Source organism: Megalobrama amblycephala, linkage group LG19 (assembly GCF_018812025.1).
Source record: "Megalobrama amblycephala isolate DHTTF-2021 linkage group LG19, ASM1881202v1, whole genome shotgun sequence".
Taxonomy (NCBI): Eukaryota; Metazoa; Chordata; class Actinopteri; order Cypriniformes; family Xenocyprididae; genus Megalobrama; species Megalobrama amblycephala.
Window position 1 is genome coordinate 12,083,921 of NC_063062.1, and position 19,427 is coordinate 12,103,347.

At 37.1% G+C, this 19,427-nt stretch overlaps 1 protein-coding gene across 5 annotated transcripts in view; it reads right to left on the reverse strand.

The window, feature by feature from the left end:
- Positions 1-19,174, reverse strand: part of megf11 (multiple EGF-like-domains 11) — a 141,547-nt gene extending 122,373 nt beyond the window's left edge. For 4 of the 5 annotated variants that reach the window (XM_048168707.1, XM_048168705.1, XM_048168706.1 and 1 more), the window contains exon 1: positions 18,938-19,174. The gene's annotated coding sequence lies outside the window, so the exon portion shown is untranslated. Of the gene's footprint in view, positions 1-3,640; positions 3,840-18,937 lie in introns of those variants that run through there. The other variant, XM_048168704.1, reaches the window with a different exon arrangement.
- Between the last annotated feature and the right edge of the window lie 253 nt (positions 19,175-19,427).

Consider the following 19,427-nt stretch of genomic DNA (forward strand, 5'->3'; position numbering starts at 1 on the left):
TTAACTCAAGTAAAAATAACAAGGTACTCATGAATATAACTCAAGATGTTCTCAACTAAAAGGTCAGACTTTCTTACATAGACCACGTGATTGACCCTGAAGCATCTAACTGTTGAAGAAGATAGCCTTATCTTGTCTCATTTAGAGGCATGCATCATTAAGAGAGCCATGGTCTGTTAAGGATGCAGTGGCCAAGTATCTGAATGATGTGTGTGTGTATGAGAGATAGAGTATGTGAGTGTGTTTGGACCTGAGTGCTCAAGCATCCCTTACCACTAAGCAATGGCTATCTACACTCATCAGTTCAACAGGTGCTAATCTGTCCTGATTTTGTGTCCTAAAACATTCAATCGCTATCAATGTTGAGAAACACTTGTTACAAAGACTGCCAAATGGCTTTTAAGCAAAAAAAACCAAATAATATTTTGCAAAGGGCAAACAAACCAAGTCAAAAGATAAGCCAATCTCTTGATCAGCAGCACTCCATCCTTGAATGAAATAAGTGTGGATAAGAGAGCGTGGAACTGGAAAAACACAGTGGGGAAGCTTAGCAAATGCTCTAGGTCACTTAATTCTGGGGACATGGATTATTCATGTGGCAACCACTGATCATCATGACCCTCATAAATCAAACAATGTGGTTTCTCGCACCACCACTGAGCCCAATTTCAGCCTTGCTAATCTCAATGCCATCCTTCATCACTATAACCTTTCCTTATCCGCACTCTGCACCCACAAGACAGAACCGAGTTTGAGGGGACAGGTCTTTCATGCTGATCTTATTTTACCTGTTTATGCAGAGAACAATGGAAACGTATCTCTTATATCTCTCCTGTCATGCTGTGTGCTCTACTCCTACATAGGCTATCAAAGGCCTCCAGCCATTTAACACAGGACACCTGGTTTCAGCACATAGGATGCCGCAGGCTTAAAGGAGACGCTAAATATAATTTAGGCCATTGTTTATCTCCCATATTAAAATATATCTTGGGTTATTCAATCACAAGCGGTCAGCCTGAGACCACTTGTGCGTCTAAACAGCATCTTTGGTGACCAATTGTTATTGGAGGGTTTCTGATGTCAGCATCTTAGTGCATGTTGATGAAGCAGAAAAAAGTAAATATCAAAAAACATTTTAGACCCCAATGTAAACCAATTTACATTGGTTATGTTTGGAAGCTTGTATCCGCCACTAAATAAAAAAATACAAAAGGTAAATGCGACATTTTATCTCACAATTCTGACTTTTTTTTTTTTTTCTTGCAATTGCGAGTTTGCATCAGTGTTGCCAAGTCCTTCGGTTTTCCTGCGGAATTGGGCTACTTTTACACTGTTGCCGCGGGTTGTTTTTCATGTCTGTGGGTTGAATCGACCCCAAATAATGTGATATTTAGCCCCTGGAATGCAAATTTTACCAGGGGAGACCCGCAAAAATGCGGATTTTACCCCCCAGAACGCATTTTTTACGATGGGACTCCCCCTAAAATGTGATTGGGCTAGTTTTGGGGAGCAATTGAGCACAATTGGGCAATTTGCTGTGAAAACCCTCCAACCCTGGTTTGCATCTCACAATTCTGACTTTTTTTCTCAGAATTGCGTGATTTAAACTCGCAATTGCAAGTTATAAAGTCAGAATTGCGAGATATAAGGCCGCAATTCTGACTTTTTTTCTCAGAACTGCAAGATATAAACTCACAACTGCGAGTTATAAAGTCAGAATTGCGTGTTTTAAAGTCAGAAATGTGAGATATAAAGCCACAATTCTATATTTTTTTCTAAGAAATTGCAAGATGTAAATGCACAACTGCAAGTTATAAGGTCGGAAGTGTGAGATATAAACTCGCAATTCTGACTTTTTTTTTCTCAGAATTGTTTGTCTCGCAATTCTGACTTTATAACATGCAATTCAGTTATAAAGTCAGAATTGTGAGATATAAACTCGCAATTCTGAGGGGAAAAAAAATGTTCCCTTACAATTGGACATTATAACACGCAAATGTAAGTTTATATCTCACAATTCTGACTTTTTATCATGCAATTCTGACTTTATAACTCACAATTGTGAGTTTATATCTCACAAAAGTGAGTTGTGAAATATAATCTTGCAATTGCGAGAAAAAAAGTCTTTTTTTTTTTATTTCATGGTGGAAACAAGCTTCTATAGTTATGTAAGCCAATACTGGATGTTTAATTGTGCATTGCTATAATGTAAAAAATTAAATCAAATTGAATAATTTAAATATAAATTAAATAAACATTTCTAATTTAAAGGGTTAGTTCACCCTAAAAATCACTTGCTCTTGCCGTTACAAACCTTTACAACTTTCTTTCTTCTGTGGAACACAAAAGTAGATATTCTGAATGTTGGTTACCAGTTTTGGTTACTATTGACATCAATTGTGTAGACCAGGGGTCGGTAAACTTTTATTACTTTTTTTTTCTTTTTCATTTTTGGTTCTGGGGGTGCGATCATTTGTAAATTTAATATGTCTGGCTTCCGGTGTCATTTGCTTCCAGTTATTTTTAGCTGTACAAAACACCTTATTTCCACATTGAAAAAATAGGTGGATAGGACATAAAAGGTCTTTGGTGCAAAAGTACCCAGTGAAATGTTTCGGAAATTTCTCTTGGCACAGTAGAGCACCAGATTCAATAAAAGTATAAGTTTTAAATCCAGTCACTTTATTATATACTTTTACATTTTCGCTGCTGTTCTAAAAATCTTTCTTTTCGCCATTACCACAAACAAGCTATGTAGCTGCTTGAATCTGAGTGCAGGAGCTCTAAAGTGGTTTGCCGTTGATTGCTGTCGACAACACGAAACATGCACTTTGGCCAGTACAACTGGAAATATACTATTATTCTTCTAAACATTGATTTCATTAACTTCAGTAGGTTGCACAACAAAGGAATAGTAAGTGGCAGATTTTTCTGCAGAAAGCTGATCTCTACTGATGTGTCTAATTTTTTATAAATCATTTGTTGGTAAAGGGCGAGAGATCTGAGCGACCACATGATTGTGTGGATCAAGTGTGGATTGCGAGCAATCAAAAATACTGAGACATTCCTAAAAATGTATTGTTTTATCTTATTTTTCTTACAGGATAAAAAAAGAAAGTCACAATTTGGAACGAAATGAGTTAATGATGTTAAACGTAATCTTTAGCAGATCTCAAAATGAATATCCATTTTTTTATAGAGTACTTTATAATTCTTGAATTCACTTGTTAGCATTGATTTTGCTTTTTAGTTTTTACTTTTAAAATAATATATAATGTTAATATAGCCAATAATGTTATATAAATAAGAATAATGGTGCATCTCTTTATGCATCATTTATACAAGTTGTAAGAGGTGCCTTAAATGTTCTGTGGAAAACATAACTTGTGGAATAAATAACTGTACCATTTTAATAAAAAAAAAACAGGGTGACAGCATTATAATGAAAGAATACTAAGAATATACTATAACAACAACTTTACTTGAGCATAAATATAAAGAAAGCAATGATTACAATTATTATTGAAGTTGAAAACAAGATAGCCAGAAGATGAAAGCAAAAAAAAAAAAAAAAATAGTAGACAAGATCAACACTAATGAGGGATATATTTTTAACAGCTCTCTCTGCCAGTTAATGTACCTTGTGTTCATTTGCTATTTCTGTATGGCACGCCCTTTCTTGTGTCAAACACACCAAGTGTTACAGTCTTAATTGGACTGTGCAAGTGACTGAGGCCTTTCTTCCTCAACTTAGTGCTGCTCCACTGATTCAAAATGTCTATATAAGTCTGAAAGAAACATGAAGAGAAAAAAAAAACTTAATTAAACACAATAAAATCAGCAAGAAGGTCAATAAGGTCATATTACAGTCTCTCTGCAATCAAACACATATGCTTGTGTTTCCTTTTTGGTAATTCTGTGAAACTGAATAACAAAAGTTATTGACCAATCTTCATATGATAATAAGTTTCATACCCACTTAAACCTTGACACCGACATCCCGCTGCCCCATTCAAAGGTCAACAGCGGGGGTCCCTTGTCTCCCCATAAACCCCCAGCAAGCTCCAAACAAGCTCGCCACAACCCAGTCAATTACTTTCCCTGTTACTTCTCACATAATAATAGGACCAGATTCCTCTGGTGTATGTCATCAGGCAAATTAGAACAAATTAGCATTGTTCTGGCGAAGGAGGCGACGCTATGTCTGTATAAGAAACACCTTCGTGCTTGCAGGTTCAGCCTTGAGACAGAAATGAAAGTGGAATATTAACACTCTTAGGGTCTGGTTGTAGAGCTTCACAGCGGCGCATACAAAACAAGGAGATTGGTTATTGCTTTATAGTTCCAGCAGACTCTCGGGCCAGGGCTTAAGTCAGCACAAGCGCAGTAGGGCAAGTTATAGAGATGGGTGTAGAGAAAAAGGTGAGAAGGAAAGATACAGAGAGGAAGGAAAGCAGGCTGAGCGGCTCGCCATGAAATGCTGAAACAACAGCATGGCTGCCAGGGCAATTTTACAGCTCAGTGGTTTCACACCTCAGCCGTCGCCCTTCCAACACTGAACATCCAAGTCCATTCTGCATCTTCATTTATTTGGTGTCAGCGTCCGAGGACGCGCAAAGCTCGGCATGGATCCGAAGCCTGTCCCAAATGTCTTCGGATAAGTGGTGTGTGAAGCCGACAAGAGAGGGAAAAAAAGGCATTATATAGCGTTCCGAAACCATGCTACGGGTGACTCTCTCCTACATTCAGCAAATCATTATTAATGAGCTCCGAACACAAAATACACACCCAGATCAGCCTCGGCACATTTGCTTCAAACTTGATTTAAGTAAACCTGTCCATCTTCGCTTAGTCCTTGCAAGACAGATAAATGCATTCAGTCTAAATCTAAACATCCAGAAGAAGTAACAAATAAGGGACTTGATCTATGGTGTCCCTCAGTGTGGAGGCTGATCTTTAAAATTTTACTTAAGCGCTACGATTCCTGGACACATCACGAATTCTACGAAACAATCCACTGTGCAAAAATAGCTTGCTACATTGCTTTCCACCTAAACTTTGACTTTGTCAAGGTCAAAGCTGTGAGCTAATGGTTTATTAACCTGTACTGTTGCCACTGCACTATCGACATGGGAAGTAAAAACCTGATCGTGACATGAGTGTTTGAAATACGGCGGTGTGATTGGGATACTTAAAAGACTAAGAGTAAGGTTGATGTGCCCCTGGCTTCAAAGAGCATCATAATTGTGACATATTCTCTCAAAAAAGTTACATCTACTGTACCCACGCAATAAAAATTTAGGAAATATTAAATATACTGGTTTGGCCATGATCCACATTTTCTACTCAATTCAAATTTTTAGGTATTGCAATGATTTTTTATCCTACCGATCGATTATTTCGATGTAACCTTGAGAACCAATATTTATTTACACTTCTGTGACAATTATTACAACACTGGAACAAACCATTTTATTTATAACAATCACTCCCTCCTTGGTTAACGAATATATAACATTGTCAGGAAAGTACAAGTAACATTGCATCTAGTGTTATTAATTATTATGTTTTGTCGGTCTAATTGTTTTGACTGTAACTTATTGCATTTACACAAAACTATAAATTGGGCTAAACCGCGATCGCGTGTGGATACTAAATAATTTCCACAGAGCTCATTTATTTAGATTTGTATTAACTAAATTGGTTATTGTAAATCAAATGATTATATAATCTAATAAATAAACAACTTGAGTTGGCATTTTTATAATTTAAAAGTTAAATCATGAAATGCCAACTGACAAAGTTGTTTGACTATAACTTAATCAACCAATCGCGCATGGAGATAATAAATAATTAATTTCCACAAAGCGGTACATTTATTGTGTATTAGCGAAATAATTGTATGTGTAAATGATAATATAATCTAGGGTGTTTACAAGATAATTGCAAAAGTTTCATTCAGTGGCCGTGCTTCCCTGATCATGCAGTTGCTAAGCAATATACACTTTTTCTTCTAGACTATACAAATACACAATAAAAATTAAATTCAGCGCTTTTATTTTCAACATGCACTCATTCATGTCTGTTTTATTTAATTCATGTAAAGTTACGTCTTTATTGGGGCAGGGCATGACGAATTACACTACGTGACTCAATGAGTTCGTCTCAATTGTTTAGAAACAAGCTGCATAAATTAACTATATCAGGAATTTATGTCTCAGATCTCATTTGTGCATGTCTGTTATGTTAAATAAAGTTGATTAATTAAAGCAAACCAAGTAGAACATATACTTTACCTGTGCACTGAGTTGTTGTTGACTGATCTCCTCAGACGGAGGAAGTCTCAAAACGGCCACAAGATGGCGCCGTAAATCGGCGAATCCGATATTACAAAACCGATACCCGATTATGGAAAAAATGCTTAAATATCGGGAAAAATATCGGTAAACCGATACATCGGTCGATCACTATTTTTAGGAATTTGAACCAAGCAAATGTATTTCTCAAAAATGGCTGACACACTCAAGTACCATTCCACATTACTTAACATACAAATAAATTGCAAAAATATCATTAACACTGATGAATAAACAATATAAGGTAAAGCTATTAAAAATCAGTCCCAAACTAGTTTTTCATAATACAATAAAGCTAGTTGTTATGATCCACCACAGTCATCAAAATACAAAATTAAATTAAAGTGGTATTTGGGTTACAGCAACTACAGTTACTGTGGTAAATACCATAGACTGTAAAAAAAAAAATATGGACGACGCACCTTCACTCTCTTCCATTGTAGAGAAGTGAAGCCGGCAATGTCCAAATATGGCACTGACATCTCGGAACCCGTGTCTGCGCAGTAGTGAGCATGAAGTGGAGCCGCGGTATCCCTGCCCACACTCCAGCAGAATCGATTAATACAGTTTACTGCAGAACAACATGTTATGTCGGTGTGAAATAAACAATTATGGAAATGTAGAAATTAAAGTTGCATCTCCAATCTCCTCCCAAAAAAAGTCTGTTGGTGCCTCAGTGACTATTTCGCTCAGAGAATCTCAGCTGTCAATCATGACGTCAAAGCCCCATTTTTATAGCATCAAATAACTAGCTAAAACCAAACTTATTTAAAAAATGAACACTTGAACATACATCAGCGTGATAAAAACTACCTAAATGACAGAAACCATCTTTGGAAAAAATGTGATTGTTTAGTTTGTCTCATGTCCCATTAGATTACATGGAGAGGGTGGCGTTTATAAGCTATACTGCATCCAGCCACCTGGGGGTGATCGAAATGTTTTGACTTCACTTTTCAGGACTTGTGCGGCACACTTGGTAAATACACAATACTAACATCCATAATCGATCCTGATGAATAATGAACATCATACCTGCATGAAAATCCTGGCGTACCAGACAACGTAACTACTATGTTGCATGCTCGTAATTTCATTTGCTCTTTATATAAAGTGAAGTGATATACTGTGCGCACCTCCGCATTTGCATGCACAATCGAAGACTGCACGCTGCAAGCACAGTAAAACCTTCTATTGGTCACACTTCTTCACATGATATAAATTCACCGGTCAGAGTTCACCAAACTTGAACTTAAGCCCTGTCCCTAATGGCACACTTCATATCCACTTACGGTCTTGTGGACTTACAATGGTCACACGTGAAGTCATAGGTTGTCCCATTTGTCATTTTAGGTTTCAGAAGTGGGCTGAGCCCGCAAGCTCCTCAGCAGACTTCTACCCGACAGTCAAAGCGGCATTACGTCACAAAAGTGCAGACTTGCATGCTTTAAATGCAAGTTCATGAGTTTCGCCTGCCCATTCAGCCTTGGCGGTTAATAGTAAAACGAACTTGGCTTGCTGTAACACAAAAGTAACTTAGTGCATTATTTTCCATTAAAAATAACAATGAAACATTAGTTAGTTTTGAGTAACAGAATGTATTTATTTACTTCTAAATGTAATGATCTCCAGCACTAAACATGAAGAGACCTCTGCCAATATTAGAGTGTCCTATAAAAACATCAAGATGGAGGAGAGTGCATAATACACACACACACATTCAGTATGCATTAGGCTAACACATGCATTTGGCAGAGAGTGACATGTAAAATGTGATAATTCATTAGAAACAAATGTAGTCCATGGAAAGAAACATCTTAGAAGAATCATCTGAGGAACATTATTGCAGTCTTTCGCAAAGTGAGGTAGTGCCATTAATCTCGCACCTCTTCCAACTCTGCAGCTTCCTCCACACAGGTCATTACGAGGGGTCCCTCACCACACACAGGCAAACAAATGAGCCATTACCGCCATCACTCAGGCTCCAATTAAACAACCCATGCAGCCCCTGCTCCTCACAATCACTGCCAATTAAAGCCCAACTGTGTGAATTCCAACACCACTAATTACATGAACGTGATAGAACTTTCTGACATCCCTCTCTAAAATTAATTTCAAATATTGCTCAAAATTAATAATTAAATGTGCCCTGCCCAAGGTAAGCCTTTATGTGAATTAAATCACTTTTTTTTTTAAAGGTTTAATGCCAAAACTCACTATGAATGTTTCAAGGTAAAGTGCAATTATTAAATCAAGGTAAATGTGTCTTGTCTAGATGTAATTTGCAGTAGAGGCAAAATGTCAGCTACCGAAGTGTTAAATATTTAAAAGCTAATGATTAGATCCTATATCTTATATCTGAACACTGGACCCCATGAAGTGGCCCTTAAAAACACAGCAGCTCTCAGTACATTTAAGCTCCAAAAATAGTTTTCAAGACATGCAGATCATGCAGATCTCTTCAGATATCTTACCGGTAACTGTTCCACTCTATCTGTTCTCCTTCGTTAACTCCAAAAAGACAGATGATGGGACAATCCACGGTTACCAGAAGTAGCAGCTCTCATCCCCACCTCCATTCTCAAAAGCAAGACTGATAGGAGTAAAAGTGGCCTGGTCAGAGATCACTGAATTATTCATATGACTGGCAGGTGTTGTTGATAGGGCAGCTCTTCTGCATTTTCAAGGTCCCAGGTGTGGTTTTAACAGCTCTATGTTCTCGACCCTGCCTATAGCTGCCATTGATCGCAGGCTAAAGACCCTGCTGCTGAATAAGCAAAGGAGCTTTACATAGTGGCACATGGTGCATCGCACCAATAACACTACAGATCCATCACAGCCCATGACACCCACTGGTGCGGGGGGAGGGAGGGGCATCCAACAGTACTTCTGGGTTTAGAGTTAAAGACAGAGCAAAGAATAAATGACATTCCAACAGGACTGTTCAGCATGATTGAAGCTAATCTAATATCCCACCGTGCTTCTGATGACCGCTGACTCGGGAGACACGGATTTGAGTACAATACAAAGCTGCAATAAAAAAACATCTGGACCCTGTGGAGTCATGCATAATAATGTGGCTCTGAACTAAATGTTTCCCAAAATTTCAAGAGAATGACATTTCTTTAAAGCTCACACTTAAAGAATCTGATCCCACTAATGTATCTGTGGTTAAATGGATGTTTTCGCTCAAAAAATTAAAATTATTTTATCATTTACTCACTCTCATGTTGTTCCAACCCTGTATAACTGTCTTGCTTCTGTGGAGCACAAAAATAAATGATTTTTTTGAAAAATGTGTTTTTGTCCATGAAGTCGATGGGGTTTAATGTTGTTTTGGTGCCCAATGACTTTCATTTTATGACAGAAGCAAATGAAATCTAAGTTATACAGGTTCGAATGACACAAAGGTGAGTAAATGATGACAGAATTTTCATTTTTGGGTGGACTTTCCCTTAAGTTGATCTTATGACCCTGTCATATGTTGTGGAAATTGGAAAGGGACGGATATGTCAACACGTACATACAAATATTGCATTTCGGAAAAGAAAAACAAAGCTGTGAAATTGCCCACGGTGCTACATACCGTTAAAGGTCACAGTAGGTCACTTCTCAGAATCAACTGCCTCTAGCATATCAAAATATAAAGGTATAACTGTCCAGTGCAGACTTTTACATTGAGAATTTTTCCATGTGAAAGGAAAATAAAGAGCTTCCTTGGCTGAGGTTAGATTTTCATCAAAGATGATATAATTGGCCGCAAATGCACATTTGTTCTGTGTATGGAACTGTGCGCTCATTATAATGTATGTGAAATATTAAATGCTAGCACCAGTTCTTTGTAACAAGCTCTTGTTTCATTAAAAGTTCAAAAAAAGAGAGTTGCACCATCAGTTCTGGAGATAATGGAGAAGTGTTTTCCTTTTTGCTCAGACCTATGGATGTCATCAAACACACTGTGCTGTTCTCTGTTACAAGTTCAATTGAGATGTCCCTGAGCACAGTTGTCTGGTCTAGGACAGGACAGAAGGAAACACCAAAAGCAATTTCCACCCAGGTGATCCCGCCCCAGGGCCCCAGCGGGGTTTAGACGAGGAAATTAAACTCAACGCTGGTCTCGCTGCTTGAGAACTCCAGTCAAATGAACAGCCAATGTGCAGCCTTTTACCACTTCACAGAGAAAATATTAACAGAATAAAGAAAAAGGTTTCCTGCAGGGTGTGGAGTGAAGCGGCTCACGCGGAATGGCTAATGTCCTCTCTCCTGAGTGATGGAGATGTCTGCAGGTTCAACTCTAACGACTCCCAGAGCCTGTGCGGAGAATAGTAATTCACCAATCACGCTGTCCATACTTGAGCAGACTGCATGCTGGGTGAAAAAAAAAGTGTTATGATAAGTTCAGACATATACACGAGGCTTACCCATTAGTGTGGTTCAAGAACAGCTGTACACAAACCTCTCAAAAGTAACTGTGAGCTACTATCAATGGAAGACTGAAAGGGAAACAGCAAACCGACTAGAATGCGCAGAACACAAAGTACGGAGAGGAACAGACCTAGCATCACCCTCGGTACATCCATTAAGATGTCTCACAATACAAGACTGATCCATGCTACACTGAGCTTGTTTAGGTCTCTCCATTGTGAGTGCTGGGACAGGAATAGCTTGAAGCAAAAAAGCATAAAGTTAATGGGGGACACACTCTCTGGGATTGCAATGGTAAATTATGACTCCCATAATATACAATTCAGGGGCACTCTTGGTTTACAGTAAAGGCTGGATGAAGTCCTTGGGCTATAGTGCTCATAATGGGTGCCGTAACTGAAAGCCTGTAATGTTAATGAATAACCAACTCAATCCAAATCCAAAATGATGCTATAACTCCAAAGCTCCAGTGGAGCCAACAAGCAGATGGCCTGGTTTCTGTGAGCTACTCAATTCTGCATTAATGTAACCTTTCAATATGAGGTAAGATTTATAAGCGGCATTAAAAACGATGACCCTTACTCACTTCAATTACAAAACAGAGCCTGCTTTAGTTTCCACGCTTGCGATGATCCCTCATAAGAAGCGTCCTGTGCTGTGACGACATCTTACATCTTCCGAAAGCAGGTCAGGGAGGCTGTGCGGCTCTGAGAGCCTTTATGGTAATACCGCTCTGATTGAGATAAGTGGCAGATGTAAGCAGGACCATCAGCAGTATTTGTAAAAAGTCAGTGGATTCTCGAGGGAGAGCTGCTTGTCATTACAACCACCGGGAAAAGACCTGATGAGTGCATTATTCAGGACCCGGCAGAGCTGCAGCTAAGAGGTGTGGAGTTGGCATCAGACAGACGAGCTCTATTGAGCTTCACTATAAGCTCACATCAGTGCTTGTTAATTAGCTTTGCTTAAAGATGCTCACAGCCGATCTTTATTTGATTCTATTCTTGTTCCCTCTGAACTCACGATTGTGCGACTTATCATTCATCATCTGTACAGAAAACTGAAGTAAGATATGAACGATTGTTTCACTCTGAAAAAAAAGTAGCTGTTGAAACTCGCTGTTTCATCAAATTAAATAAGTATTATCGTTTCCTCTAGTTCTGGATATGGAAGTAATGGGACCCTTCAGGCTTCTTGTTGAAACCAAATATTTAAACTACAGTTCAAAATTTTGGGGTCGGTAAGATTTCTGAAAGTTTTAGTTCACCCAAAAAGGAAATTTCTGTCATTAATTACTCACCCTCATATTGTTCCACACCCGTAAGACCTTCGTTCATCTTTGAAACACAAATTAAGATACGTTTTGTGCGTTCTTATTTTTGGTTTTGTTTTCGCGCACAAAAAGTATTCTCTTCTTCATAACATTAAGGTTGAACCACTGTAGTCACGTGGACTATTTTAACAACGTTTTACTACTTTTCTGGACATTGAATGTGGTAATTTCATTGCTTTCAATGGAGGATAAAAAAAACCTCTCGGATTTCGTCAAAATATCTTAATTTGTGTTCCGAAGATGTGGAAGGACATGAGGGTGAGTAATTAATGACAGAAATTTCATTTTTGGGTAAACTAACCCTTAAATGTTTTTGAAAAAGTCTCACCAAGGCTGCATTTATATGATCAAAAACACATTAAAAACATGTGACGACAAAGCTGAATTTTCAGCATCATTACTTCAGTTTTCAGTGTCACATGACCCTTCAGAAATTATTCTAATATGCTGATTTGGTGCTCAAGAAACATTTATTACTGTCATCAATGTTACCTGAAAACTGTTGTGGAAATGTTTGTGGAAACCATGATACTTCTTTTTCAGGATTCTTTTATGAATCCAAAGTTAAAAATTAAATGCATCCTTGCTGAATAAAAGTATTGATTTCTTTTAACCCCAAACTTTTTGTAAAATCTTAAATTCTAATCCTAGATTCACTAGACTCCAGACTTTATTGATAATTTTTTATATTGATAATTTAGGAGCTACTTTGCCCTTCTATCCCCCAATACTATGTAACATATAGTCTCACGGCTGACTTTAATGGCTGTCTTAATTTGACACTAATGTCTTTGCAAAGAAAAAGTGCTCCAACAGCTGCCTAAACAATCTTCCTCTTTCATGTGTTCTGTTGGACAAATGCAGCGCAAAAGAATTGCTTGATTATTAATGAGCAATCCATCCAAACACAGCAAATATGAGCTGTTTCTTTCCCTAGAGTCATATTCACCATGTTTCATGCAAGCCCTTACATTATGACAAGGTAAAATTACAGAACCTTCTGTTCAAGTCATTAATAAAAAGGCTTTGTTGGTCTTACTGTGCACAATTCACCAGTGGACTCTTTTTGTATACTTAGATGGCACTTCATAAAAGCCTACCAAGCACTCTATCCTAATACTTTTCTGCAATTAAAGACATGTTTGGCATGCCTCTTTCAAATTTTCCTCCCAGTGGAAAAGTAAACACTAACCTCTGGGTTAACGTGGAGAAAAACACCTGTAAGATTGAAAACACAAAGAACTATGAAAGAAAATGATTTGCCATACTGAGACAGGCGATAACATTCAACAGTGAAAATATACAGACTGAGTTCAGAAGACAAGGACGTGGAAAGGGGAGGGACAGTACATACTGTCAAGAAAACTGTGGCTGTCCTTGATCTGACAACCTCTGTATACACGATCAGAGGAAACGAGAAACATACATCAAGGTTTTCAATTACAGAGCAGAAGCTGACCCAAGAAGGTTCAGCTAATGGCTTTATATTTTTCATTAACATTTCTTAATGCTCCCTCTCTGACCTCAGGGTATTTGTTCAATGTATAATGTTCAATACGCCTTGGTTAAAAAAACATCTATCAGGCAGCTCATTAAGAAATCAGCTTGATTTGCAGAATAAAGGTCAGGTCGTATTATGACATTGAAGGTTTCCTCTACTGAGCACCGCCTTCGGTGCCATTGCATAGCATCCAATGTTACTGTATTAAGCACTATCAAAGACATGTTCATGTTTACAGTGTAAGCTATAGATATAGACTACTATCAGTTCTCTGCAAGGTTTGACCTATGAATTGTTTAAATCAAATCAGATATTGAATACTCCAAATATCAAATGCCTTGATTGAGTTCCTCTGAATTTCCACCTGTTTTGAAAAGATCCCCCAACAAATCAAATGTTAAAAAAATATTACCAGATATGTATAATAAAGTGAACTCCAGTGGAGAAATGATGAGTCAAATTTTGTATGCCCATTCCAATTTAGAAAATGATCCATTCTCATTTTAATTGACTGCTGTTTCATCCATCATTTTATGGTTTACAAAGACAGTCTGATTAATAATAAACTTGCGTTCTTACAATTTCATATATTGATGGCACTCTTTTCACAAACGGTGTACAAATGGAGCCTCAAAATCTTACTTTCATGGTAAAAATGAATTTGTGATTGAAAGGAAGTGCTTAACCTTCAGATTTTGTTCAAGCAGTCAACGTAAATATTACATAAGCTGACTTTTACCAAACGGAATAATTGTTTAAAACACTATCCCCTGGTTTCACAGACAAGGCTTAAGCTAGTCCTTGTATCAGGATGCACACCAGCAATGTTTTTTTCTAGTGAATCTACGTAAATGCCCTAATTGAACTAAAGCTTAATCCTGGTTTAGGCTAAGCCCTGTCTGTGAAACCGGGCCTAAAAGTATATCATTTTGTAATTTTCTAGCAATTAATGTTAAAAAGAAAATCAAAATCAAAACATGAAAATGAAAGTTCTAGAAGTACTGTATAAGCTTAATCAAAAGTTTGATATGACAGAAATTGAGTATTTAATAAAAATAATGCAAAATTTCAATACTAATAATTATGTTTTAATTTCTTAATTTACAGATGTTAAAGAGTATATGAAATATGTCCATTAAAAAAAAACTTGAAACACATTCGCTCCCTGTTGTTAAACTAATTTGCGGTGTTCAGCGCAGAAACGCTCTCATGCTTGTTCTGTGTGTACACAGATATATTTTCCTTGTGTGTTGGTAGGCAAAAGCACATGAAGGAATGCAAACAACACATTCATGTCTCTGAAAGACAGCAGCGCTGAGTTGAACAGATGACAGAGATGAATATGAACAGACCTGAAACTGCTTTTCGTGACATTTGAATTCTCCGGTGTAATGCAATCTCATGCAGAATACAGCACGGTGATCGGAGTAAACAAATTTCTTCTCATTAATAATGCGCATTGAGCCGCTTAATAATGAACCTAGTCACTCTGAGACCCTAAAAAAATTACACATGCACACTTCACTTTGAAACAAGCAGCGCATATATTTATAATTAAATCGCAGCCTTTGCGATTTGTAAATCATGCCAAGTTTTGCAATCTCTATTTAATGTTGTTATATTGTGCAGCCCTAGACTATAGACTCGGTTCTGCAGCCAAGTGACTTTGCGCGACCCACAGTCTGAAAACCCCTGCCGCCTATAGCATACATAGAGTAAGTTCCTTCAGTGGTTAATGCTGTTTCAGCAAAGGTAAAACATTTTCTTGGGGAAAGTCTTTGCAACTTTGTTGCTAGGTCAATCGTTCTTGTTAAGTGAGCCCACCGGCAATGATAAGGCAGAAAGGGATAAATCTGAAGAGCAGCAAAACACTAAAAACTATCTTATATATTATATGACATCATGTACAATCGAATACAGGGCAATATTCAATCAATTTCAACTTTTCCGCAATCAGTATACTTCTATAGCATCCTACTTAATACATATACATCTACAATCCAGCAGCTCTCTTCATCTCTTCGATTCTCTATATCCCTGTTTATGTCAGTCATAAGAGAAAAATGACACGAAAATGAGCAAACTTACACTAATGGAGACTAAGCAGAGACTCTGATGAGGGTCACAACAAAACAAGGCCATTTCATCCAGCTTATATAGCAATTTGCCTTCACACACACACACAAATCATTTTGATAAAAACACGTATCACTCTTCAACACTCTAAATGGCTTTGCCATGAATTTCCTAGCTTATATTAACATCTAAATCCTCTATCAAGTTCCATGCAAAGGCTGAAACTGACATAAAATATAAAAAAATAAGCCAAAAGCCTGAGATACTAATGTTAACTTTATGTTGATGAGACCACATTTAACCAGACTAAATAATAAATAATCCTTTCGAATCTGAATACTAAAAGAAAAGGATGCAGCTCATTTTCTGCATTGATTCGAGTCAGCGTATAGCCACAGAATACTAATGAAATCTTAATTTGAAAACTACTCCGATGCCTCAATTCACCAGCTCCAACACCTAACCAATTAAAATGAATCTCATCGGTTATTTGAAAATCTACAGGCCTAAATCTTTCAGAAATGTACAAAAGCATGTCATAAATTTACATTTGATTCAAAACTTAAAATGCCAGGCAAAGCAGAAATTTGAAGTGCTTCGTCCTTGGGAATTCAGACAACTATTAGCAATGCGCAGCCAGTGTTCCTTCATTTATCAGCACTAATTAAGACTATTGATTGAAGAAAACATCAGGATTTCCAGCTGAAAAGGTTTACTAGACTGTAAACTGGAAACTCTACAGGCAATGGCATAGCATTGAAAAGAGCCAAAAGATTTCTTTGCCCTTGGTTCAAGCTTCACTTTGCAAAACAGCTCAGAAAATTAAACCAAAAATGCCCCTGCTTCCCTGTCATTAAGTGCTGTCAGGACGAATCAGAGCTCACAGGCCAGTGGTGCTGCACAAAGCAACGCTCAGTCTCTCATTGTTGAGCTTCCTGTCTCGCTTACACACATGCATGCTCAGTCACACATAGGGTTAGGCTTGACAACAATGTCCCAGGACTCAAAACACATGACATTGAGGTCATATTGAACTAGAGGTAAGTGGTACAAGCAGTCAACATCATCAAACATTCTCATTATTTTCATATTTGCACCAAATCACAAATCTCGCGAATTGATTGCATCATTTATTTAGATATTGTTGCTGTAATATTGTATTATTAATGATTCTCTGGTCAATTGAATGAATATTACTGTGTTGACATAACTAAATATCATCTTCGGTGAATAAAATTTGAATCTCATAGTTAAACAGTTTTGCACCTTTTCACAGTTTAAAAATACGATTGAAGCTGCATTCAATTTTTAAGTGACATTTTTACAATATGCCAAAAATTAGGGGGGGTAAACACAACAATGCCGTTTTTAGTTTGTCTTGAAGAAATAATTGGGCAGAATAAATAGCAGCCAACTAATGAATATCTTTTCAACAAGACTGCTGTTTAATTAGGCTAAAAGCTCAAGACTGAAAACAAAAGCTGCATTACTGTATTGGCAAAGTACATTTATGACTTTTTGACAGATGGCTGTAATGCAGTCTAGGCAAGCAGACTAACCAACATGGAGGCAAACATATCCTTAGATTTGCCAGACAGACTGAGAAACAAATATTGAAAATCTGAGGCAGACAAAACAATGAACATATTTGTTGTACATGCAACAAAATCCATTCAACTTAATGCAGGTCACGCACACTGTGAACACGAGAGCAAAAAACGAACCTCTGACTTTTCTGTCAATTATCGGAATATGCAGCTTAAATTACATCATAAGACTATATGACATTAGTGCTGATGTTACGAGACATTAACTTGGTTTTTAACAGCCAGAGAGAAAGCAACTGCCTAACAACCTGGAAAGCTCAGACATGGAAAAACATTTTATCCAAACACTTTAAAAAATAAAGTTTCAATATAAACACTGTCAAATCAGATACCAACGATTTCAAAAGAAAAATAGCACTCAGAGATGTAAACAGTCTTTTGTTTGATAATGAACACTGAAGAGCCAACCAATTATGTTTTATATATCGAGCTGTTCTTGTCTGTATAAAGGAATATTGCTGCTGGAAAAATGACTCTACTATATCATCTAAACAACCTGCTATATTTCTAGCTATATTTACAGGACTGCATCTGTTTGGTTATTCACAGGGGCTCTGAACATCTCAATAAGGCTGTCGAATTGCTCAACAGAGCCATCTAGTGGCCTAAAAACTTTCTACCAAAAGTAATGAATGGAAAGAAGACGATCCCGAGCGACCGGTGCGTCGTCTCGTCTCAAATGCTTATGCCTTTGATAGAAAACAACAGTAAATAGCATATATTATAAAAGCTTGACGTATTTGCCAGTCTTCATTAGCATACATAAACTCGTTTTATTAATGTCAGTAAGTGTTTTACAATGAGAGCGTTACAGTTACAACCCTTGTAAATTACTGTGGCAAGACTAGGTTATCAAAATATTACGAGTGGTTTGACAACGTAATATTATATAGTACTGTATTTTGCAGTTAGCAAAATATTCAGTTAACAATACTACTCTATAAAATATAGATAGATTAAGTCAGCATATTTGATTTTTTTGACATATACGACAACGCATTTAGTTTTATTTATAACCTCATAAATAATTAAAGCCAGAAAAGGCTCAATTGAATGAAGACACTGTACTGTACACGATACGTCAACATTGGCTATAGGAAAAAATCTATCCCGCTTATAAATAAATATAGACTGCAGCGATATAGCGATATTGAGCAAAACTGACAGCTCAAACAATGAGCTAAAATTATAGCCTATGTGACAAGGAATACTGATTACTTAAAAAAATAAAAAAATAACTTATTTTTCTGCTATAAAATATTTTATTTTATTTCATTAGCGAGCTTACAGAATGAAAACAAATGTAAATGTCGCACAAGAGTATTAAGAGATTATTAATAAATCCTATTTGTACCTTCATTGACCGGTTTAACTATCGTCTCAAATTATGCTTGAATCATAATGTTCAAATGATATATTTATAAACTCGTCTAAAGCTAAAATCTGTAAATAAGACATGCGAGAAACTGTTTCTATGGATATTCAGCAATATATATTCATAAACACTGTTCAATTCTGAACAGCTTGTAGCCTAGGCTATATGATTCAGCAACACAGTGCGTATATCAATATTACGAATATGATTATTTTATTACAGATTACAGGGGCTTTAAAAGCGAAGTACAAATATATATCCTACCTTCTCCTGGTCCGTTTTACTTTCCCTGATCTGAAATCGATTCTTGCTGTTCGTCCATAGTCTTCGTAATCAAACTCTCCACTTTCTCGTAGGTAATTTATAGCAGACTATATGAAGAAGAGTCCTGGGCTGTATTTTATCACATTCGACGCAATGTTCGTGTTGTTTGACCAGTTTTGTCAGAGCGTTGCGCTGCGGTTCATCCTCTGTAACCGACACTGTTGCCGAATGTTTCTGCCTCTCGCGCGGCCTCATTTTAAACTCACGTGACGTCAGAGATCATGGTGCTGAAACTGCAAGCACTTAGTAAACAACACACATAGGCTACACGTTTATCTGGTGAAAAACAATTCTCGGTGGACTTTTACTGTTACACTTAAAGCAAACCACAGTTTTAGTAAATAGCCTACACTGAAGATTATATAAATAATAAAAAATAGAGTAGCCTACACATTAAATCTGAATCTATTTACATAGGCTATTACTTTTA